This window comes from Myxine glutinosa, chromosome 12, assembly GCF_964187855.1.
Source record: "Myxine glutinosa chromosome 12, kmMyxGlut1.1, whole genome shotgun sequence".
NCBI lineage: Eukaryota > Metazoa > Chordata > Myxini > Myxiniformes > Myxinidae > Myxine > Myxine glutinosa.
The window spans coordinates 58,047,112-58,072,580 of record NC_136272.1 but is presented as its reverse complement, the minus strand read 5'-3'; the positions used below and the strand labels follow the sequence as shown (position 1 = coordinate 58,072,580).

The following is a 25,469-nucleotide window of genomic DNA, read 5'->3' as shown; positions in this document are numbered from 1 at the left end:
GGTGTTATTTGAGGAGGGGGAAGAGCGAGGCAGAAGGTTTGGGGAGATGACGGTGAAAGTTGGAAGGGGGAAGAAGCAGGGAGGATGCTTTGAGGAGGAGGGGTGAGAGGGGAGTTTCGGAGGGAGGGGAGGGAAGGGGCAAGGGGGGAGATTTGAAAGGGATGGGTGATGGGGAGGATTTGGAGGGGAGGGGTGAGATTGGATTTTGAAAAGTGTACGATTCATGGGAAACGAACATTTTTTGCAAAATGAGTTTGAGACCTTCGAGTCAAAAATACGTTTGAGGACACTGGAGGAGGGGTGGAGTTCTGGATAGTTTAGGGAATGTAGAAAGGAGGAACTGTAAGAGATGGTATTATATATATTTTTTGGAATGAATAGATTTGGTGAGCAAGACGAAAGCATCCTTTTGTAGGAAAAGAAGAAAAGGGTGTTATAATATATGAGAGAAAATAGTTGTTCAGGGGAGAGATTATACATTTCTAACCGCGTGATCGCGAACGAAGAACGAACGAAGACAAAAGAACAACAAATAAACGAATAAGACCTGGGAAGGAAATATTCTTTTGGGGTTTTTTTTATTTTTTGTTAGTACAGATATTAAACAAGGAGGTACGGGGTGAACGACTGGTACAAAACAGAGAACGAAAATAATTTCAGTGCATTCGACGAATCGCTGAGAGAAAAACAAAACCACAAGGTCGGAGACGGTACGGTAGTCTAAGCCTACGAGTACTAGGCCGCAGAATACTCGATACCATTAACCGACGATTGTGTATACATGTACGAAAAATTAGCACCGAAAATTTTCCAAAAGATACGCTATAGGTACACCACACACCGAAAGATAGATACAGTCTCGACAAAAACACGATTGTGAAAGATCACTTAGCTTCGAGAGCGTGAGCGCATGGAGCAGCTTCGAAAAGACGTGACCTCGCCGTGATCTCGCGAGACTTTTTCTCCGAGACATTGTAGTCTCGCGAAATGTCATTCTAGATGATTGTGTGCTTCCAACTTTGTGGCAACAGTTTGGTGAAGGCCCTTTCCTGTTTCAGCATGGCAATGCCCCCATGCACAAAGTGAAGTCCATGCAGAAATGGTTTGTCGAGATTGGCGTGGAAGAACTTGACTGGCCTGCACAGAGCCCTGACCTCAACCCCGTCGAACACCTTTGGGATGAATTGGAATCGCCCCGAATTGCCCAACATCAGTGACCGACCTCACTAATGCTTTTGTGGCTGAATTGAAGCAAATCCCCACAGCAATGTTCCAACATCTAGAGAAAGCCTTACCAGAAAAGAGAAAAGAGAAAGCCTTATCAAAAGCTGCACACGTTCTCCACGTTTTCAAAGTTAAGTCATTGTTCACAATTGTATTTTGTCGAAACTGTATTTATCTTTCGGTGTGTGAACCTATCGTGTGTCCCTTTTTGAAGTTTATCGGTGTTGATCTTTCATAAATTAATCGTTTCTCTTTGCCGCGCGTGTTGCGGCCTTGCCTCAGGCTTCCCCTGTCCCCCGTCAAAGTTTGTTTCTTCCTTCGCTGTTTTTGCTAGGTTTTTAGATTTCCCTTTCTCCCCCAAACTTCCCCGTACATCTACTCTTTGTCTCACATTTTAACCCCCCTCCCCAACCCCACCCCCAAAAAAAAAAAAACAAAAAAAAACACAACAACATTTATTTCCCATTCTCCACGTGTGAAGTTGTCCCATCATGTGCTTCTGCCCAGGTGCGCTGTCTCGCCCTGCCCCCATTTTCTCCTTGCCTTCCACCTTTTGCCCTGTTCACGTGATTCGTGGTTGTCCCTCGAGGCTCCCTCTCCCCGTTGGTATTTTTGTGAATATTAGATTGTTCTTCACGGCTCTGTTTAAATACGTTTAAACTTTCAGTGGTTTATTGTGGCAGTGGCAGTTTTATTCAGTGGTTTATTACAACATGCTGTTTTTCTTCCGATTTAAAAGGCTTTTTTCAATTTCCTCTCCAACTCATTCCATTTCAAAAAAAGATTCAATCTCTGACAACTCCAAATCACGACATGCTCTAAATTCACATTCATTCCATCCTCTCCTCCATCATTCTTAAACGGATCGCTAACTTGAAAATCACAATAAACCCAAATTGTTATAAATATTCGTCTTTCATTAATCATCCACTTTCTAAACTCCCCCCTTGCCCCTCCCCTCCAAATCGCCCCCCATGCCCCTCCCCTCCAAATCTCCCCCCTTTCCGCTCCCCTCCAAATCTCCCCCCTTTCCCCTCCAAATCTCCCCCCTTTCCCCTCCCCTCCTAATCTCCCCCCTTGCCCCTCCCCTCCTAAACTCCCCCCTTGCCCCTCCCCTCCTAAACTCCCCCCTCCCATTCAAAACTCCCCCCAACCCCTCCCCTTCAAATCTCCCCCCCAACCATCCCTCCCAAATTCTCCCCCCTCCCACCTTCTCCGCAAAGCTGTCTCCTCCCCACTTCGTCTCCCTTCTTTCTCATACCTCCACCTCCCCCAACCTTCTACTTTCCTCTGCCCCCCCCTCAAACAACCCCTCACTGTGCCTCATCCCATCACCATCAAACCTTTCGTCCTCCTCATCCTTCCCTCTCTTGTAACTCTTCTGTCATCTCTGACACACTATCAACTGCTCTCCTTACATCCCCCTCTCATCCTTCCTCTGACCCTACCCCTCCCCTGTCCTGCACCCGATGCTCCCACTCTATCTCCTCATTAACGGTATGGACCTCAAACATCCGGGGCCTTCACTCAAACCTGATTGATCTCTCCATTCAGGTTGCTTCTGACAATCCAGACTTGATCTGCTTAACAGAAACCTTCCTCCTTCAAGATGTCCCTGATTCCTTAATAGCTCTTCCTGGTTACTCCCTCCTCCGGTATGATAGACCTGAGCCTCGTCCTGGTGGTGGGGTGGCTATCTTTATCAAAAAATCTCTTCCTCACTCTCCTTGCACTGCCCTCTCTGCACCCCACCCCCAGGAGTACATCTGGCTAAGGCTTCCTCTCCGCTCCCACCTTTTGTTCATATGTGTTCTGTACCGTCCTCCAAACAGTGATGACTCCATTTACATTTCGCTGTCGGACAACATGGACCAACTTCTATCAAATCATCCAAACTCTCTCTTCCTCATATGTGGCGACTTCAACTGTCATCATGCCAGCAGGCTGGGTGTGGGTTCCTCTCTCACCAGCCATGGCACCTCAGCAAAGGACTTCTGTGACTCATTGGGACTGACACAATCTGTCAATTTCCCAACCTGGATCTCAGTCAATGGAGTATCTTCTCTTCTCGACTTGGTTATGACAAACTTCCCTGCAAATGTCTGCTGCTCTTCTTCTGCTCCAATCGGTTCTTCTGATCATGTGCTTGTTAAAGTGGACATCTCTTTGGCCATTCTCAAAGAGCCTCCTCAGCGCCGACGAGTCTGGCATTTCACTCAGGCTGACTGGCATGGGATCTGCAAGCAGCCATCAATCATCTGGACTGGTCTCCCATCTCTGCTGCCTCTGACATCAATTCTTCCTGGGAATTCTTCCAAAGCAAACTGCTCTCTCTCATGCACAGATTTATCCCATCTCGTCTTCAGTTGTTGTACCCTTCCTCCCGTCCATGGTACACTGAATCTTGTGGTGAGGCAGTTGCCCTGAAACAACTTGCCTTTGCCTCTTGGAAGGCAAATCCAACTGAAGGTAATCTCAGTTCCTTCCACCAAGCTCGGAACAAGTGTGTGTCTACCCTCAGGAGTGCCAGGAAGCACTATCTCTCCACACTCAAGGTTGAACTCTCAAACCTGTCTCCTTCCTCCAAATCCTGGTGGTGTCTGGACAAATCCGTTTCTGGTGTTTGTTCCCACTCCATCCCCTCCCTTACCTCAAATGGCTACACAGTTGACACCGCACGTGACAAAGCCGAATGCCTCAACTCTGTGTTTGCCTCAAAATCTTGTGTCCCAAACCCATCTCTCTCTGTTCCCACCTTTCCCATTCGAACCCAACTGCTCCTGGACTCTGTGTCCTTCTCTCCTGACAAGGTGGAGAAGTTTTTGTCAAACCTCGACTGATTCTGCAAATGGACCAGACAGCATCAGCCCACGGGTCCTAAAATCCTGCTCTGCCGCTCTATCTCACCCTCTCTCTGTTCTCTTCACCCTCTCCTTTGCTCAAGGTCATCTGCCAGCATCTTCGAAATCAGCAAACATTACCGCTTTACACAAATAATGTGCAAAAACAGATCCTTGCAACTACAGACCAATCAGCCTGCTCCCAATTATCAGCAAAGTCATGGAATCCATCATTGCTTGGGATATCAAATCCTTCCTCTTCTCCAATTGCTTGATCTCTGATCATCAATTTGGATTCAGACCAGGTCATTCTACTCTGGACATGTTGCTTCTGCTGTCTCAGCAATGGATGGAGGTCCTCAATGCCAAACAGGAAATCAGAGCCGTCTCCCTTGACATATCACATGCCTTCGATACGGTCTGGCACACTGCTCTGCTCACCAAACTCTCCTCCTATGGTATCCATGGAAATCTCCACTCATGGCTTGCGGACCTCCTCTCTGGTCATAGGCAACGTGTGGCCCTGAATGGATTTGTCTCATCGCCCTTCCTGTTCTGGCTGGAGTCCCCCAAGGTAGTGTTTTGGGCCCTGTGCTATTTCTGGTCTTCATCAATGATCTCTCCGACTCTCTGGAAAATCCTCTCTATCTCTTTGCTGATGACTCCACTATCTGCCGCTCCATTCCTCATCCCTCAGATCGGCAGTCTGCAGCCTCCTCACTCTCTGCAGACCTGGACAAAATCACAGACTGGTCAAGCAAGTGGAACATGCCTTTCAATCCTGACAAATCCCACACTCTTACGATATCTCTCCGAAAAGACCGACTGGAAAACCCTCCTATCTACTTTCTCAACAATCCTCTCCAAGAAGTTCTGTCGCTCAAGCTTTTGGGTCTCACTATCTGCCATGATCTTTCTTGGGAAAACCACATTTCCAAGCTGGCCTCCAAAGCCAGTCGCTGACTGGGCATCCTCCGTCGTGCGAAGTCCTTCCTTGGCACACCTGAGCTCCTCACCACATACAAGGCTTTCATCCACAGTTCAATGGAATACTGTTCCCCCCTCTGGGCCGGTGCTCCTGCCTCACACCTAGCTCGGCTTCACGCTGTTGAAACCAAAGCTTTCAGAATTATTGGAATCTCCTGCGATGAAGCTATCTCCGAGGGCCTTTCACTCACTCACCGCAAGCAGGTTGGTGGTCTTTCTGTCTTCTACCGACTCCTCTCTGGCCTTGCTCCCCAAGCTCTCTCTGTGCTCTGTCCCCCTAATATTCCTAGAGGTCGCACAAGATCTGCCAACAACCCTCTTATGATTAAACTGCCAAAATCTAGGCTCTCTGCTCACCTTCACTCTTTCATTCGCCTTTTCTCCCGCCTCTGGAACAAACTCCCCCACTCCCTTCAATCCCACTCCTCCCTCCAGGTCTTTAAAACAGCTGTTCACCACCATCTCTTATCTTCCCCCATCCAAAACCTTGATCTTTTCTACTCCCGCTAATTCACCCCAGATACACTCTTTTTTTTTTTGAAATTCCAACTTCTTTCCTGGAAGTCCTTGCAGTGTTGATATGTTTGAAACCTCTTCCACCTCCCCCCAAGCCCTCGCCCTCCCACATTTGTCTCAGTGTCTTGCTCTCAAATGTTGTGTTTGTGTCCTTTCCCTCTCTCTCCCCATCTTGTGTTCCGCTCCCCTTATTTTGTGTTTTATGTGTCGGTTTGACGTTTTGTGTGATTAATGTTAGCTCTTTCACGAGCCTCGATCTTGTATACAAAAATAATAATAAATAAAAAATCTATTTATTGACATGTGAGGTATGCAGAAGAACGCTCGACAATGCTTTGTATAAGTGGAAGAAGCACAAGGTTTCACGGGTCGTGTATCATCTCAGTGTGCTTGGTTTCTTAGAATAAAAACAATAATAATATCACCACAAATTATTCTGTCAAATGAATAATTTGCTTTTTGTCCATTTACTTCACCGAGAAACCTTCACTCTGTTGGAAACGATTTCCCTTGCTAATGTTTCCACTATATTTTCATGCACATGTCAACAGTGCCAATTAAAGCTTTGGGCCACAGCACACTTAAAGAGGAACCTAAAAGTTCAGACCACCTCCATGCTAATCTATCCGTGATACCCGACAAAATGTCTTTTTCAGAACAGCGATTTATAAAGCAGATAATTTTGCGATCAAGAGTCGAAATCTTCTTCACGCTTAACCATGACGTCACTCTCAAGTCGAACGCCATTCGTATTGTCCAATATTTTCTTCAAAATCCCACTGACCAGTTTCAACATACTCAGAATTGCTAATGACGGTGGAATCGGAATCCAAGCTCGACATGGTTTCTCGATGTTAACCGCATTAGGGTCAAGGTGGGTTGTTATGTGTGACGTCACTGGTGAATTTTTTTGCCCAACACTTCGTGATTGGTAATGGAAAAAAAAACAAAAAAAAACCTTCAAATTAGATGGCGATTAATGATCTACAATTGTTTTAAGAAATGCAAAGCCTGTTCATGTCCACTTTGTATTCAAACAACTTCTTCCATATGCTAAATATGGCAAAATCAGAGTAAAAAAAAAAATCAAAATAAAAAACCGAGTTTATGCAGCCTTGACCTTTAACCTCTTGATTTAAAAAAAAAATAACAGCCATCTTCTAGCTTTTGATTGGTGAACCAATTATGTGACCCAATATGCAAATTCTTAAAATTTCAGGCCAGATAAAAATTATTTTATGTGATGCTGACCTTTGACATTTTGACAAAATCATCAATTTGACTTCTCGAGATTCTAATAATAAAGATATGCTGAAAATATGATGACAAAGCTCAAATTGAAATTTCAGGTCAAATGGATGAAAATTTATGATTTTCGGTGATGCCGACCTTTGACCTTTTGACAAAATTAATTTTTCTTCTTCATATTCTCCCAGAACTCAAATGTTAAAAACGTTATAGTTCATGGAAAACGGTCATCTCAACAGCCAGCAGAAGCCTTCATGTCAAAGTTAGGGGGAGAAACCTCCCCCTAACAGTGACAGTGACTCACCACAAGTGTCGGGACAGTGTCGGGTATCCGAATATCAGTGACTCACCACAAGGAGATCGTTTTATTGTACAATGGGTGATTGTTTTGCAGTTTATTGGACATCGCTCCTTTCCTATTCCATCTACAGGTGCTGCATGATGTCATCACTGGGTGTCAAAAGGGGTCCAGTGACGACGGGCGCTGAAAGGGAGTACTCAGTTTTCACTACAGCTTCTTTCTTTCTTGTTTGTTTGTCCGGGTGATATCACAGCAATCCTTTGAGCTGGGAAGTTGAAATTTCGGCACAATAGTGTTCCTTGGCAAAAAAACAACAAAAAAACAAGTGCTTTGGCAAAAACGGTATTTTTTGCTTTTTGATCAAGATTTTTTTTTTTTTTTTTTTTTTGAAACATAGTCGAGGCTCGTGTCAGAGCAATCACATTAAATATAAAAACATAAACCGACACATATAACAAATAATAAAAGGAGTGGGAGACAAGAGTGGGAGAGAGGGGGAAACAACAACAGTAAAGAACAGGGATGTCGGTAGATCTGTGGAAGGGAGAATGCTGGGGTGGAGGAGTGGGGGGAGGGGGGTTGAGGGGGGGAGGACAGTATAAAGCAAAGGAACACCACCAGGAATTTCAGGAAAGAAGTCGGAGGTTGAAAGAGGTGGATTTGGATCTGAACGAGTATTAAGGGGGTAGAAAAGATCAAGGTTTGGGATGGGGGAAGATAAGAGATGGTGGTGAACAGCTGTTTTAAAGACCTGGATGGAGGAGAAGGATTGAAGAGAGTGAGGGAGTTTGTTCCAGAGGTGGGAGAAAAGTGAAATTAAAGAGTGAAAGTGAGCAGAGAGTCTTGATGTTGGCAGTTTCACCAGAAGAGGGTTTCTGGCAGATCTTGTACATCCTGCAGGAATATTTGGGGACAGAACACAGACAGAGAAGGGGGAGCTAGGCCAAGGAGGAGTCGGCAGAAGACAAAAAGACCACAAAAAGACCACCAAAAAGACCACTCGCCTGCGGTGAGAGAGTGAAAGGCCCTCAGAATCAGCCTCATCGCGGGAGATTCCAATGATTCTGAAAGCTTTAGTTTCTACAGCGTGAAACCGAGCTAGGTGTGAGGCGGGAGCACCAGCGCAGAGGGGAGAACAGTATTCCATTGCACTGCGGATGTATATTTATCAATTACTTGATGATTACCGATTTATTAAGTACATATTTATTTTCTTTCTCATCTAGGCAATATCTCAGGCACCTTTTGAGCTGGGAACCAGATATTTGGACACGACAGTGACCAAGTGATGTGGATAATAAAGGATATTTTTGATTTATTGATTAATCAATTAATCGATGAACAATTAATTATCCCACGATTATTTATTTATTTTAATTATGAAATTAATAAATCAATGATTGTACACCACTCCCTTCAAATTCCGTCTTCATGTGCTGCACTGCGGCATCACCGGGTGCTGAAGGAGCCCCACTTCTTACGACATAAATTAAGAGGCATTATGTTTTCAGGTTGTCCATCCAGCTATCCGCGATAGGTTTTCGTTACCATGGTAACCTAATAGCGGCTGAAGGGATACAAATCAAACCGAATACAAGTATGTATAATGATGAAAGGATGAACTGATTCGATTATGGGGTCAAAGGTCAGAAGTCCCGTCTCATTCGGTAAAAATTCTGTTACTGCGCTAACTTGTGAACCAGTGATGGGAATTTGACCAAACTTGGCACAAGTAAATATTATAATGCATAAACAAACTGATGAGATGTTGGCGCAAAGGTCAAAGGTCATGTCAGGTAAAAATGTGATAATTGCGAACAGTTAAAGCTGAAGGGATTCAAATCAAACTTAGTGCAGGTATGTATAATGATGCGATAATGTGGGTGGAGGCACATCGATCGATGTTGCGACGTCGAAGAGAGCAGTTCTAGTTTTCCATACAACAGAGGCTCATGTACGAGCAATGTGACAGAAGCGTACTGACAACTGAGAGCGAGGTCACAGATGGACACAAACCAGGCAAGAGAAGAATGAAAACGACAGATAAGGAGAAAGATTACGAGAGGAAACACTAACCCGCAAACAAGGTCAGGAGGCGATCTCGCGACATCTTGGAGTTCACGTCACGGAGGAAGATTGGAGGTCACGTTTCTTTCGAGGCTATCCATGTGCTCACGCTTTCGAAGTTAAGTAATTTTTTCACAGCTGTGTTTTTGTCGTGGCTGTATCTGTCTTTCGGTGTGTGTACTTGTGGTGTGTCTTTGGTAAGATTGTCGGTGTTGATTTTTCGTACCTGCATACAAAATCGTCGGTTAATTCGTGTCGCGTATTCTGAGGCCTAGTAGGTTTCCGTGTCCAACCTTGGGGCCTTATTTTTCTCTCAGCGGTTCGTCGATTGCGCTGCAATTACTTTTGTTCCCTGTTTTTTGTCCCAGTCTTTCACCCCATACTTCCTTGTTTAAAATCTCAACTCAGAAAAAAAATAAAAATATTCCCTTCTCTGCTCTAATTCGTTTATTCATTGTTCTTATTTGTTCGTTCGTTATTCGACCAAGTTGTTCGTGATCACTTGATCACGTTGTTATAAATGTTTCAACTTTCCCCTGAAGAACTGTATTCTGTCATATATTATAACACCTTTTTCTTCTTCCTCTATAAAAGGATGCTTTCGACTTGCTCACCAAATCTATTCATTCCAAAAAAAAATTCCATCTCTTGCAGTGCCTCTTTCATACATTCCCTAAACTCTCCAGCACTCCAGCCCTCCTTCAGCGTCCTCAAACGTATTTTTGACTCGAAGGTCTCAAGAAACTCTTTTTGCAATAAATGTTCGTTTCCCATTAATCGTACACTTTTCAAAATCCAATCTTACCCCTCCCCTCCAAATCTTCCCCATCACCCCTTCCCTCCAAAACTTCCCCATCACCCCTCCCATCCAAAACTTCCCCATCACCCCTCCCCACCAAATCGACCCCCTTCCCCTCCCCTCCAAATTTTCCCCATCACCCATCCCTTTCAAATCTTCCCCCTTGCACCTCCCCTCCAAATCTTCCATATCACCCCTTCCCTCCAAAACTTCCCCATCACCCCTCCCCCCCCAAAACTTTCCCATCACCCCTCCCCTCCAAATCTACCCCCTTGCCCCTCCCCTCCAAATCTTCCCCATCACCCATCTCTTTCAAATGTTCCCCCTTGCCACTCCCCTCCAAATCTTCCCCATCACCCATCCCTTTCAAATCTTCCCCCTTGCCCCTCCCCTACAAATCTTCCCCATCCCCCCTTCCCTCCAAAACTTCCCCATCACCCCTCCCCTCCAAATCGACCTCCTTGCCCCTCCCCTCCAAATCTTCCCCATCCCCCCTTCCCTCCAAAACTTCCCCATCACCCCTCCCCTCCAAAACTTCCCCATCACCCCTCCCCTCCAAATCGACCTCCTTGCCCCTCCCCTCCAAATCTTCCCCATTAACCCTCCCCTCCAAATCTTCCCCATTAACCCTTCCCTCCAAAACTTCCCCATCACCCCTCCCATCCAAAACTTCCCCATCACCCCTCCCCACCAAATCTACCCCCTTGCCCCTCCCCTCCAAATCTTCCCCATCACCCATCTCTTTCAAATATTCCCCCTTGCCCCTCCCCTCCAAATTTTCCCCATCACCCATCCCTTTCAAATCTTCCCCCTTACCCCTCCAAATCTTCCCCATCACCCCTTCCCTCCAAAACTTCCCCATCACCCCTCCCCCCCCCAAAAACTTCCCCATCACCCCTCCCCCCTCCAAATCTTCCCCATCACCCATCTCTTTCAAATATTCCCCCTTGCCACTCCCCTCCAAATCTTCCCCATCACCCATCCCTTTCAAATCTTCCCCCTTGCCCCTCCCCTACAAATCTTCCCCATACCCCCTTCCCTCCAAAACTTCCCCATCACCCCTCCCCTCCAAAACTTCCCCATCACCCCTCACCTCCAAATCTTCCCCATCGCCCATCTCTTTCAAATCTCCCCCCTTTCCCCTTCCCTCCTAAACTCCCCCCACACCCCTCCCCTCCGAGACTCTCCCTCGCTCCTCCCCTCCTAGACTCCCCCTCACCCCTCCTCCTCAAAGCGTCCTCCCCGCATCTTCCCCCTTCCAACTTTCACCTTCATCTCCCCCAACCTTCTGCCTCGCTCTTCCCCCTCCTCAAATAACACCTCACTGTGCCTCACCCAATCACCATCAAACCTTTTCTCCGCCCCATTCTTCCCTTTCTCCAAGATATTCTGAAATCTCTGACACACCTTCAACAGCTCTCCCGACCTCTTCCTGATCTTACCCTAACCTAACCCTAACCCTAACCCTGTTCTGTATCCGATGCTCCCCCTTCCTCGTCATTAACGGTATGGACCTCAAACATCCGGGGCCTTCGCTCAAACTTGACTGATCTCTCCATACAGGTTGCTTCTGACAAACCAGCCGTGATCTGCTTAACAGAAACTTTCCTCCTTCATGATGTCTCTGATGCCTTGGTATCTCTCCCAGGTTACTCCCTCCTCCGGTACGATAGACCCGAGCCTCGTCCTGGAGGTGGGGTTGCTATCTTTATTAAAAAAACTCTTCCTCACTCGCCCTGCACTGCCCTCTCTCCACCTCACCCCCAGGAATACCTCTGGCTGCGGCTTCCCCTTCGCTCCCACCTTTTGTTCATATGTGTGTTGTACCGTCCACCAAACAGTGATGACTCCATGTACATCTCGCTGTCTGATAATATGGACCAACTTCTATCGACCCATCCCAACTCTCTCTTCCTCATATGTGGTGATTTCAATTGTCACCATGCCAATTGGCTGGGTGTGGGTACCTCTCTCACCAGCCATGGCTCTTCAGCAAAGGACTTCTGCGACTCACTGGGACTGACACAATCTGTCAATTTCCCAACATGGATCTCAGTCAACGGAGCATCTTCTCTTCTGGACTTGGTTATGACTAACTTCCCTGAAAATGTCTGCTGCTCTTCTTCTGCTCCAATCGGCTCATCTGATCATGTGCTTGTTAAAGTGGACATCTCTCTGACCATTCTCAGAGAGCCTCCTCAGCGTCGACGAGTCTGGCATTTCACTCAGGCCAACTGGCACGGTCTTCAAGCAGCCATCAATCATCTGGACTGGTCTCCCATCTCTACCGCCTCTGACATAAACTCATCCTGGGAATTCTTCCAAAGTAAATTGCTCTCTCTCATGCACAGATTTATCCCATGTCGTCTTCAGTTGTCATACCCTTCCTCCCGTCCATGGTACACGGATTCTTGTGGTGAGGCTGTTGCCCAGAAACAACTGGCTTTGGTCTCCTGGAAAGCAAATCCAACGGAAGGAAATCTCATTTCCTTTCACAAAGCCCGAAGCAAGTGTATGTCCACCCTCAGGAGAGCCAGGAAACAATATCTCTCCGTTCTCAAGACCGAACTCTCTTATCTGTCTCCCTCTTCCACATCCTGGTGGCGTCTGGTCAAATCTGTTTCTGGTGTTTGTTCCCCCTCCATCCCCTCCCTCAACTCAAACGGCTACACGGCTGACTCCGCACGTGAAAAAACTGAATGCCTCAACTCTGTGTTTGCCTCTAAATCTTGTGTCCCAAACCCATCCCTCTCTGTACCCACCGTACCCAGCTGCTCCTGGACTCTGTGTCCTTTCCTCCTGACAAGGTGGAAAAGTTTCTGTCAACCCTAGACTCTGATTCTGCAACTGGACCTGACGGCATCAGCCCACGGGTCCTAAAATCCTGTTCTTCCGCTCTTTCACTCCCTCTCTCTGTTCGCTTCACCCTCTCTTTTGCTCAAGGTCATCTTCCATCTGCTTGGAAATCAGCCAACATCGCCGCTTTGCACAAAAAAGGTGCAAAAACAGATCCGAGCAACTACAGACCAATCAGCCTTCTCCCAATTATCAGCAAAGTCATGGAATCCATCATTGCTTCAGATATGAAATCTTTCCTCTTCTCCAATGGCTTGATCTCTGATCATCAATTTGGTTTCAGACCTGGTCACTCGACACTGGACATGCTGCTTCTGCTTTCTCAACAATGGATGGAGGTCCTCAATGCCTAACAGGAAATTAGAGCTGTCTCCCTCGACATATCACGTGCGTTCGATACGGTCTGGCACCCCGCTCTGCTCACCAAACTCTCCTCCTTTGGTATCCATGGAAATCTCCACGCACGGCTGGCGGACTTCCTCTCTAGTCGTAGTCAACGTGTGGCCCTGAATGGTTTTCTCTCATCTCCCATTCCTGTTCTGGCTGGAGTTCCCCAAGGTAGTGTTCTGGGCCCTGTGCTATTTCTGGTCTTCATCAATGATCTCTCCAACTCTCTGGAAAATCATCTCTATCTCTTTGCTGATGACGCCACTATCTGCCTCTCCATTCCTCATCCCTCAGATCGGCAGTCTGCAGCCTCCTCACTCTCTGCAGACCTGGACAAAATCACAGACTGGTCAAACAAGTGGAACACGTCTTTCAATCCTGACAAATCTCATGCTCTTACAATGCCTCTCCGAAAGGACCGACTGGAAAACCCTCCCATCTACTTTTTTTTTTTTTTTTTTTTGTAGACAAGATCGAGGCTCGTGAAAGAGCGAACATTAATCACGCAGAAAGACAAACCGACACATAAAACATATAACATCGGGAGCGGTAGACAAGATGGGGAGAGAGGGGGAAGGACACAAACACAACATTTGAGAGCAGGGACCGAGAGACATGGAGACATCGAGAGATCTGAGAGAGGGCGAGGGCTTTGGGGGGGGGGGGGGGCATGGGAAGGGGGCGGTGGGAGAGGTATAAAACATATGGACACTGCCAGGACTTCCAGGAAAGAAGTTGGAATTTCAAACAAGGTGGATCTGGGGTGAATTAGCGGGGGTAGAAAAGATCAAGGTTTTGGATGGGGGAAGATAAGAGATGGTGGTGAACAGCTGTTTTAAAGACCTGGAGGGAGGAGTGGGATTGAAGGGAGTGAGGGAGTTTGTTCCAGAGGCGGGAGAAAAGAGGAATGAAAGAGTGAAGGTGAGCAGAGAGCCGAGATTTCGGCAGTTTAACCATCAGAGGGTTGCTGGCAGATCTTGTGCGACCTGTAGGAATATTTGGGGGACAGAGCACAGAGAGAGCTGGGGGTGCAAGGCCGGAGAGGAGTCGGTAGAAGACAGAAAGACCACCTACCTGCCTGCGGTGAGTGAGTGAAAGGCCCTCAGAGATAGCTTCATCGCGGGAGATTCCAATAATTCTGAAAGCTTTGGTTTCAACAGTGGGAAGCCGAGCTAGGTGTGAGGCAGGAGCACCGGCCCATAGGGGAGAACAGTATTCCATTGAGCTGCGGATGAAAGCCTTGTATGTGGTGAGGAGCTCAGGTGTGCCGAGGAAGGACTTCGCACGACGGAGGATGCCCAGTCGGCGACTGGCTTTGGAGGCCAGCTTGGAAATGTGGTTTTCCCAAGAAAGATCATGGCAGATAGTGAGACCCAAAATCTTGAGCGACAGAACTTCTTGGAGAGGATTGTTGAGAAAGTAGATGGGAGGGTTGTCCAGTCGATCTTTTCGGAGAGACATAGTAAGAGTGTGAGATTTGTCAGGATTGAAAGACATGTTCCACTTGTTTGACCAGTCTGTGATTTTGTCCAGGTCTTCAGAGAGTGAGGAGGCAGCAGACTGCCGATCTGAGGGAAGAGGAATGGAGCGGCAGAGAGTGGAGTCATCAGCAAAGAGATAGAGAGGATTTTCGAGAGAGTCAGAGAGATCATTGATGAAGACCAGAAAAAGCACGGGGCCCAGAACACTGCCTTGGGGAACTCCAGCCTGAACAGGAAGAGGAGATGAGAGAAACCCATTCAGGGCCACACGTTGACGACGACTAGAGAGGAAGTCCGCCAGCCATGCGTGGAGATTTCCATGGATACCAAAGGAGGAGAGTTTGGTGAGCAGAGCGGGGTGCCAGACCGTGTCGAAGGCACGTGATATGTCGAGGGAGACAGCTCTAATTTCCTGTTTGGCATTGAGGACCTCCATCCATTGTTGAGACAGCAGAAGCAGCATGTCCAGAGTAGAGTGACCTGGTCTGAAACCAAATTGATGATCAGAGATCAAGCCATTGGAGAAGAGGAAAGATTTCATATCCGAAGCAATGATGGATTCCATGACTTTGCTGATAATTGGGAGAAGGCTGATTGGTCTGTAGTTGCTAGGATCTGTTTTTGCACCTTTTTTGTGCAAAGCGGTGATGTTGGCTGATTTCCAAGCAGATGGCAGTTGACCTTGAGCAAAAGAGAGGGTGAAGAGAACAGAGAGAGGGTGAGATAGAGCAGCAGAGCAGGATTTTAGGACCCGTGGGCTGATGCCGTCGGGTCCAGTTGCAGAATCAGAGTCGAGGGTTGACAGAAACTTTTCCACCTTGTCAGGAGGAAAGGACACGGAGTCCAGGAGCAGCAGGGTACGACTGGGTATGGTGGGTACAGAGAGGGATGGGTTTGGGACACAAGATTTAGAGGCAAACACAGAGTTGAGGCATTCAGCTTTTTCACGTGCGGAGTCAGCTGTGTAGCCGTTTGAGGTAAGGGAGGGGATGGAGGGGGAACAAACACCAGAAACGGATTTGACCAGACGCCACCAGGATTTGGAAGAGGGAGACAGATAAGAGAGTTCGGTCTTGAGAACGGAGAGATATTGTTTCCTGGCTCTCCTGAGGGTGGACACACACTTGTTTCGGGCTTTGTAAAAGGAAATGAGATTTCCTTCCGTTGGATTTGCTTTCCAGGAGACGAAGGCAAGTTGTTTCTGGGCAACAGCCTCACCACAAGATTCCGTGTACCATGGACGGGAGGAAGGGTATGACAACTGAAGACGAGATGGGATAAATCTGTGCATGAGAGAGAGCAATTTACTTTGGAAGAATTCCCAGGATGAGTTGATGTCAGAGGTGGTAGAGATGGGAGACCAGTCCAGATGATTGATGGCTGCTTGAAGACCGTGCCAGTTGGCCTGAGTGAAATGCCAGACTCGTCGACGCTGAGCAGGCTCCCTGAGGATGGTCAGAGAGATGTCCACTTTAACAAGGACATGATCAGATGATCCGATCGGAGCAGAAGAAGAGCAGCAGACATTTTCAGGGAAGTTAGTCATAACCAAGTCCAGAAGAGAAGATGTTCCGTTGACTGAGATCCGCGTCGGGAAATTGACAGATTGTGTCAGTCCCAGTGAGTCGCAGAAGTCCTTTGCTGAAGAGCCATGGCTGGTGAGAGAGGTACCCACACCCAGCCAACTGGCATGGTGACAATTGAAATCACCACATATGAGGAAGAGAGAGTTGGGATGAGTAGATAGAAGTTGGTCCATATCATCAGACAGCGAGATGTAGATGGAGTCATCACTGTTTGGTGGATGGTACAACACACATATGAACAAGAGGTGGGAGCGAAGGGGAAGCCGTAGCCAGAGGTATTCCTGGGGGTGAGGTGGAGAGAGTGCAGTGCAGGGCGAGTGAGGAAGAGAGTTTTTGATAAAGATAGCAACCCCGCCTCCAGGACGAGGCTCAGGTCTATCATACCGGAGGAGGGAGTATCCCGGGAGAGATACTATGGAATCAGAGACATCATAAAGGAGGAAAGTTTCTGTTAAGCAGATCACGTCTGGTTTGACAGAAGCAACCTGTATGGAGAGATCAGTTAAGTTTGAACGAAGGCCCCGGATGTTTGAGGTCCATACCGTTAATGAAGAGGAAGGGGGAGCATCAGATACAGAACAGGGGGGAGGAGGGGTAGGGTAAGATGTGGAAGAGGTGGAAGAGATAGGGAGAGCTGTTGAAGGTGTGTCAGAGATTTCAGAATAGCTCGGAGAAAGGGAAGGATGGGGCGGACAAAAGGTTTGATGGTGATTGGGTGAGCCACAATGAGGTGTTATTTGAGGAGGGGGAAGAGCGAGGCAGAAGGTTGGGGGAGATGGAGGTGAGAGTTTGAAGGGGGAAGAAGCGGGGAGGACGCTTTGAGGAGGGGGAGTGAGAGGGGGGAAATTGAGAAGCAATGAGGGTGGGGAGATTTGAAGGGGAGGGGTGAGGGGGGAGTTTGGGAGGGAAGGGACAAGGGGAGGGATTTGAAAGGGATGGGATATGGGGGAGATTTGGAGGGGAGGGGTGAGGCAGGAGTCTAGGAGGGGAGGGGTGAGGGGGTAGTTTAGGAGGGAGGGGGCAAGGGGGGAGATTTGAAAGGGATGGGTGATGGGGAAGATTTGGAGGGGAGGGGTGATGGGGAAACAATCCTCTCCTTTACTTTCTCAACTTTCTCAACTTTGTGAATGCATCGTGTGTGTGTGTGTGTGTGTGTGTGTGTGTGTGTGTGTGTTCCCCAAGGAACACACACACAAATACTTTCTCAACAATCCTCTCCAAGAAGTTCTGTCGCTCAAGCTTTTGGGTCTTACTATCTGCCATGATCTTTCTTGGGAAAACCACATTTCCAAGCTGGCCTCCAAAGCCAGTCGCCAACTGGGCATCCTCCGTTGTGCGAAGTCCTTCCTTGGCACACCTGAGCTCCTCATCACATACAAAGCTTTCATCCTCAGCTCAATGGAATACTGTTCCCCCCTCTGGGCCGGTGCTCCTGCCTCACACCTAAGCTCGGCTTCACGCTGTTGAAACCAAAGCTTTCAGAATCATTGGAATCTCCTGCGATGAAGCTAACTCCGAGGGCCTTTCACTCATTCACTGCAGGCAGGTTGGTGGTCTTTCTGTCTTCTACAGACTCCTCTCCGGCCTTGCTCCCCCAGCTCTCTCTGTGCTCTGTCCCCCCAATATTCCTTCAGGTCGCACAAGATCTGTTTGCAACCCTCTTATGGTTAAACTGCCAAAATCTAGGCTCTCTGCTCACCTTCACTCCTCTTTTCTCCCGCCTCTGGAACAAACTCCCTCACTCTCTTCAATCCCACTCCTCCCTCCAGGTCTTTAAAACAGCTGTTCACCACCATCTCTTATCTTCCCCCATCCAAAACCTTGATCTTTTCTACCCCCGCTAATTCACCCCAGATACACTTTTTTTTGAAATTCCAACTTCTTTCCTGGAAGTCCTTGCAGTGTTCATATGTTTTATACCTCTCCCACCTCCTCCCCCCCCCCCCCCCCCCCCAAGACCCCCCGCCCACATTTCTCCCGATGTCCCTGCTCTCAAATGTGTTTGTGTCCTTCCCCCTCTCTCCCCATCTTGTCTACTGCTCCCCCTTTTTTTTTGTGTTTTATGTGTCAGTTTGACTTTTTGTGTGATTAATGTTAGCTCTTTCACGAGCCTCGATCTTGAATAAATAAATAAATAAATAAAAAAAGAGGATATTACTCAAGTGACCTGGAGGTACTCACTGTACATTTACCTGTGGTATCAAGTTGAACCGAATCCTCTTGAGGGTAGTTTTCCTTTTGCCGTTAATAAATTCAATGCTCTCTTCATAGAACTCGTGTGCAAGGTCCCCATCGTCATCAAGATACATAGAACTAAAAAAAAAGAAGAAAAAAAAAAAAAAAAAAAAGACGGTGGACATCAGATGCAGAACAAAACAATATGATCAAAATTATATTGGCCTACGTGCAGCAGCTCAATTGTTTACTTTGAGAAACTTACGATGCATTCACATTAATGCCAATCTCAAACAAGGTGGAGGAAATAAAGTGATTCAAGTATGAATTGGATCTAGCCATTATTCTGGCGAGCATGTCATGGATTCAGGAAGATAATGGAAAACAAGTTGTTCTGAACATGGATGGATCATACAATTTAATGAGGAAGGCTAGGAAGCATACTGTTACGGATTCGTCACTTCCGCTGGGGTGGTTTTCACCCACTGGACATGTTTCTGATATTATGTATTATTATTATTATTATTTTCAAAAGGTTTATTATTCACGAACGGTTATCAAAATTTAAAAAGGATAACTAAGTGAAACAGGAAACCGAACCGGAAGACAACGAGGTGAAGAGGAAGCGGTGTGGGGAGGAAATTCGGACAAGACGCGTGACGTCGAGCTCTGTAACGAGCAAGGTCTAACGAAGGTCGGGAAGGAATTTTGACTTCCCTGAAAGGACACCCTGCGGTAGGAGTTATCGCTGGGAGTGTGAAATCTGCGGTCAAGTTGGGCGCTGAAATTCGAGACGAATCCTCGCCTGGTCGCCTCGACTCAAGTACGAGCCGTCGGCCATTTTGAACCTCACGCTTCGCTCACCGAAAAGGTTCTTGCTAAGCGTTTGATTTTCTCTGCATCCTGTCGTCTGTCGGGGATGTGTGTGCGCAAACGCGGCGTTTGAAGATTACGCTGCGGTTCGCTGATTGAACTGTGAACGGGCACATCGAGTTTGCCTCTGGTTTCGGACCACGTGACCTGCTACATTTTTCCTACGTTACGCCTACGCCTCGTCAGCATCCACAGAGTGCGGGTCTCGATTCGACCTCGCTCTGACACGAGCTGGAGCGAATCACCTTCGCCTTGGAAAAGGTGACAGAGACATTGAGGAGTGTCCTTTTTCCTTTACTCACTGGCAGAGCAGTGAGTTATTTTGACTTTATATAAGATATATACTGAAACACAAAAGAAACTTATCACCTTTGAAACCTTTAAATATCAACAATAACGCTGCGTGTAGTAAATGTGTGAACTTATTTGTGGACAATAGTGTCCTCACTGTCAGACAAAACGGTCACGGATGGTCACTTGAACCTTTAATGGTCACTTCATAGCACAGCTGTTGAACAGCTGTTTTGACCGTCAGTGATTAGCCAAGGGGTACGGGATGATTTTAATGAGCTGCACGTGATGTCTTGATATTGGCTTTAAAAAGGCCAGTGCAAAATGGGCATTTCAATCAACATGCCACGATTGTCAAGGGAAACGCAAAAGAAACTTACCACTTGTTTGAAATGTAATAAAATTGCAACAGTTCAAAATAAAACAAACCAACAATTGCTAATTGAAACATTGGCATTTTATTGATGACATGTCAAGTTTTTGACCAAGATACACCATCTCATCAGTTTGTTCTACAGTAGAGAACAGCACAGGGTGCAATGTCAGTCCCCTTTCAATAGCGTGTGTGGCCACCATTGTTTTGGATACAGGCAGTGCATCGTCGGCGTATACTGCCTACCAGTCTTTGGATGGATTGCTGCTGGATTCTGTCCCACTCAATCCTCAATGTCTGAAGCAGCTCTGCCTGTGTCCTGGCCCTGCCAACAACGTGTCTCCCAAGCTCATCCCACAGGTGCTCTATGGGATTCAGGTCAGGGGAGAGCGCAGGCCACTGCATGGTGTTGATCTTCTCGCCTTGGAGAAATGCAGTGGTAAAGCGAGCAGCATGGGGACGAGCGTTGTCATGCTGAAAGGTTCTCAGTTCTGGGTGGTCTAGCAGGAATGGCAGCAGATGAGGTCGCAGAATGTTATCCACATACCGCTGGGCGTTAAGATTCCCATCCACAACCACCAGTGGCGTCCTGTACCGGCCTGATATGGCGGCCCACACCATCACACTTGGGCCACCCCACCTGTTGGCCTGACGCACGAAACAATCGGCATATCGCTCGCCAGTTCTTCTCCAGACGTGCTCACGCCCATCAGGACTGTCCACACAGACCTTGACTCATCGCTGAAAGCGACCTCGTTCCACTGCACCAAGGTCCACCGCTGATGCTGCTGGCACCATCTGTCGGTTGCGGCGATGGGCAGCCGTCATCACGGGGCCTCTGTATGGTCTTCTGGCAGTCAGACCATAGTCATGCAGTCGTCTTCATGCAGTATCATTGGAGATCCGTGGGTTTGCACGCCCCGGAGTTTCTGCCGCAGTGCGGGATGCTGGACGGAATCGATCCCGCAGGTGACTTCGGACCATCTGCCTGTCCTGCCATGCAGTGGTGACTCTTGGCCTCCCTGATCGAGGTCTGTCATCTGCAGAGTTGTGGAGGGTGTCTGTCCACCAGGGCCGATATCGTCTGGTGTGAACAGCCAAGGCGACGTGCCACCTCATGGTAGCTCAGTCCGCCTTGCAGCATGCCCAGGGCACGCTGCCGTTGATCCCTTGACAATCATGGCATGTTGATTGAAATGCCCATTTTTCACTGGCCTTTTTAAAGCCAATATCAAGACATCACGTGCAGCTCATTAAAATCATCCCATACCCCTTGGCTAATCACTGACAGTCAAAACGGCTGTTCAACAGCTGTGCTATGAAGTGACCATTGAAGGTTCAAGTGACCATCCGTGACCGTTTTGTCTGACAGTGAGGACACTATTGTCCACAAATAAGTTCACACATTTACTACACGCAGTGTTATTGTTGATATTTAAAGGTTTCAAAGGTGGTAAGTTTCTTTTGCGTTTCAGTATATATAGAGTGCACTCTTAATGGCCATCTGTTATATCGTTATTCCTGTGTGTGATTTCTAATACAATTTTGTTCATTTATAATCATTGGTGTGGTTTCACTATTGATTTTCAACACAGGGTAATATATCTTTCTGCCGGGGTTCCTCTCGGGGTTCGGAGGTTACCGAGACCAGGAGATTGTAGAGGACTCCGTAACAGAATTGGGGGCTCGTCCAATTGACTCGTGGGCTCGAAATTGGGTCTGCGTCCGGGATCTAAAATTCCCTAAATTTAGTCCGGGAAAGAATTCCCTAACATTCCCAGAATTCCCAAATTTGAAACTTGTTCCAACATTCCCAAATTTTTCCAAAAACAAAAACAAAAAAAAATTGTTTTTTTAAATTTCTTGTGTGAAGGTTAACAGGTGTTAACAATAGTCACCATGGAGTTTGACGCAGAGAAGTTTGCAGTGACCCCTAGTGAAGCACAGTTCAGAGCGTTAGTAAAATCGGACCTCTTGAAATTGGCCAAAAATTTTAGCTTGGAGGTCCGAACTAATATGAAGAAGGCAGAGATGCAGACAGTGGTGATACAATCTATGGTGGGATTAGGAACATGGGAAGAGGTAGCCTGGGATTAGTTACCCGAGGAACAAGAAAATGTGGAGCTCCAAAAAATGGAGAATGCAATTGCAGAGCGAGGAAAGAAGAGCAACACAGGAAAGAGAACTCCAGGAAAGGTTAAAAGCAGAGGAAAGGAAAACAGAAGAGAGAAGAGCAGAGAAACAAGCAGAGGAAAGGAGAGTTGAAAGAGAACTCCAGGAAAGGTTAGAAGAGAAAAAAGCAGAGGAAAGGAGAGCTGCAAGGGAACTCGAAGCAGAGGAGAGAAAAGCCGACAGGGAGTTAAAGGACCGTGAAATGGCGCTTCAGCAGGAAATTCGACTCAAGGAGCTGGATGTAATGAAATAACGGGGAGAGGTACCATCCATGCCGACTGGTTCGACACCTAGTCAGAACACCTGGTATGTTGGCAGACATGTGAGGCTGGTTCCACCCTTCAATGAAAAGGAGGTAGCCAATTTTTTTCCACACTTTGAGAAGGTGGCTCAACTGCTAAACTGGCCTGAGGAGTCCTGGACCATATTAGTGCAAAGTGTTCTGTTGGGTAAAGCTAAAGATATTTATTCGGCTTTACCGATTGACCAATGTGCAGATTATGAGGTATTGAAGAAAAACATTCTCAAAGCCTATGAATTGGTCCCGGAAGCTTACCGGCAAAAATTCCGGAATGCCAGGAAGAGGGAGAGTGAGACCCATGTGGAGTTTGCCAGAATGAAAGAAACCATGTTTGATAGGTGGTGCGATTCAAAAGGGGTTGGGAAAGACTTCGAACTATTGCGACAATTGATCCTGGTGGAGGAATTCCAGCAGTGTGTCCAAGAGGACATTAAAGTACATCTGGAGGAAAGGAAAGTACCAAAGTTATATGAGGCGGCAACCATGGCAGATGACTATGCTTTAACACACAGGATGGGGTTCCACAAACCTAACTTCTCGCCTAGACCAAGCCAGGGGAGCTATGGTACATCAGGGGCGGAGAACGAAAATTCATGGGGGCGGCCTCGAGATGACTATGAGGACCACTCTGATACATACCACGACTTCTATAAATCAGAAGACAACAGTTGCAAGGCAGACGTATCCTCCGGGGGGCTCGAGGCAGACCACCAGGTTCTCCTCTGGGCCTACTTGCGCTTTTTGCCATAAACCTGGACACTTGATGTCCCAGTGTTACACCATGAAAAAGGAAAATCAGGAGCGGAGTTCGACTAGTACAACTCCAAATGCAATGGCCATTGTGAGAAATCGCCCTCAAAAGGGTTACCAACCATTTATTTCAGAGGGGTTTGTGTCACTGGATGGAGCCTCGACTAACCGGAGACCTGAGGGTATTGAGGGACACAGGAGCACATCAATCTTTAATGCTTGAAGGCATCTTGCCATTGTCAGAGGAGACGGCAACTGGTGATAGTGTTCGTTTACAGGGGATTGGTGGCTGTGTTAGTGCTCCACTTCATGTCATCCATTTGGAGTCCGATTTGGTGTCAGGACCGGTCACCGTCGGTTTACAAGCCACGCTTCCTGTAGAGGGAGTATCTGTTGTTATCCGGATTGATTTGGCCGGTGGTCAAGTTTATGGTAACCCAATGGTTGTTAAAAAGCCCAGTAGGGAAAATAACCACACCAGTTAGGGATGGCGACAAATTTAGCAAGTTATTTGTAGGTGGACTGAACTTCAAAACAAAGGAAGATGTTCTGGAGTCTGCCTTCAGCAAATATGGACCGCTTTTGGAAGTGCTGCTGGTAAAAGACAGGGAGACACAAAAGTCAAGAGGGCTTGGCTTTGTCACGTTTGAAAACTCAAAGGATGCCAGAGAGGCAGAAAAGGATCTGAATAGCAAGGAGTTGGAGGGTCGGACCATAACAGTCGGGAAGGCATTTCATCGGTGTCGTGGGATCTACAGAAGAGGACCACGGAGTCGTAGTTTTGGTGGTTGCCGCAATCGATATTATTATGGAGGCTCCCAGAGTTACGGCAGCCCCCGAAGGAAGGATTATCCAAGCAGTGGCTGAGAAGGAGACCACTATTCATGCGACTACCTTGACAAGTGGTCCAACCGTGATTGTTAGGAAAGTTAGAAAGAGTTGAAGCACTGAATGCTGCGGAGCAGCCGAGCCAAGATTCCTACACGGATTAACTGTGAACGCCACGTTCCTAAAGGCGTCCAGGTAGTGAACTTCCCTACAAGGATTAACCGTGAACGCCACGTTCCTAAAGGCGTCCATGTAGTGAACTTCCCTACACAGACGAACCGTGAACTCCACGTTCCTAAAGGCGTCCATGTAGTGAATACTTCCAGGCCTCACCACCCAACCACCACGGAACCTGGCTTTCAGCTCGGCCTCCCGGTAAAAAGTGCTATCGATTTGCTTGACTTTGGATTTTTGATCAACCCCTTAACCTTCATTCAAAAAATGAAAAACAAAAATCAGAGGTTGATGAGATGGAGTTTGGCTTTGCAGGAGTCCAACTGGGAAATTGAACATGTAAAGGGCAGGGACAATGTCGTTGCTGATGCTTTGTCCAGAGTGAATTAACTTTAGAAATCTCTTGGATGGGATCTCGCGAGGAGATGGGATCTCACGAGATCTTGGAGACGGCGGCAGGGATTTTCGAAGCTCCACACGGTCTCCACGTTTTCAAAGTTAAGTCTGTTCACAATTGTATTTTGTCGAAACTGTATTTATCTTTCGGTGTGTGAAGTTATTGTGTGCACCTTGGAAGTTTCTCGGTGTTTATCTTTCATAAATTAATCGTCTGTTTGCCGCGTCGCGAGCAAGGCCTTTTGCCGCGGCGCGAGCGATTTGAAATCGAAGTTAAGTAATTGTTCCCATTTGTATTTTCGTTATAACTGTATTTATTTTATGGTGTGTGTACGTATATTGTGTCCCGAGGAAGATTTTCGGTGCAAATCTTTCATACCTGCAATGAAAATCGTGTTAACTCGTGTCGTGTCTTGAGGCCTTGTGCAGTGTACAACCTTGAGGCTTTGTTTTTCTCTCAGCGGTCCGTCTTTTGTGCTCCAATAACTTTCCTTCTCTGTTTTCCCAGTCTTTTCACCCCATAGCCTACTTCCTTGTGTAAATCTCAACTAAAAAAAAAACAAAAAAAAACATTTCCTTCTCTGTTCTTATTCCTTGTTCTCATTCGTTTATTCATTCTGATTCATTCGTTCGTTCTTCGAACATGTGTTTCTCCCCCATTTCCCCAGATAGTTTTCACTGTTATTAACCTTCAATGTTTACACTTTCCCCTCAAGATCTGTATTCCGTCATATATTATAACACCTTTTTCTTCTTCTTTAAAAGGCTGCTTTCGACTTGCTCACCAAATCTATTCATCCCAAAAAATAAAATTCCATCTCCTATAGTGCCTTTTTTCTACATT

The 25,469-nt window shown here is 47.1% G+C and overlaps 1 long non-coding RNA gene across 1 annotated transcript in view; it reads right to left on the bottom strand.

Annotated features, from left to right (window-relative positions):
- The window catches only part of LOC137437427 (uncharacterized), a 50,355-nt gene that overhangs the window by 8,003 nt on the left and 16,883 nt on the right, over positions 1-25,469 (bottom strand). Inside the window, exon 2 of the long non-coding RNA XR_010986530.2 lies at positions 18,485-18,605. This is a non-coding gene — a long non-coding RNA (uncharacterized LOC137437427). The remainder of the gene's footprint in view (positions 1-18,484; positions 18,606-25,469) is intronic.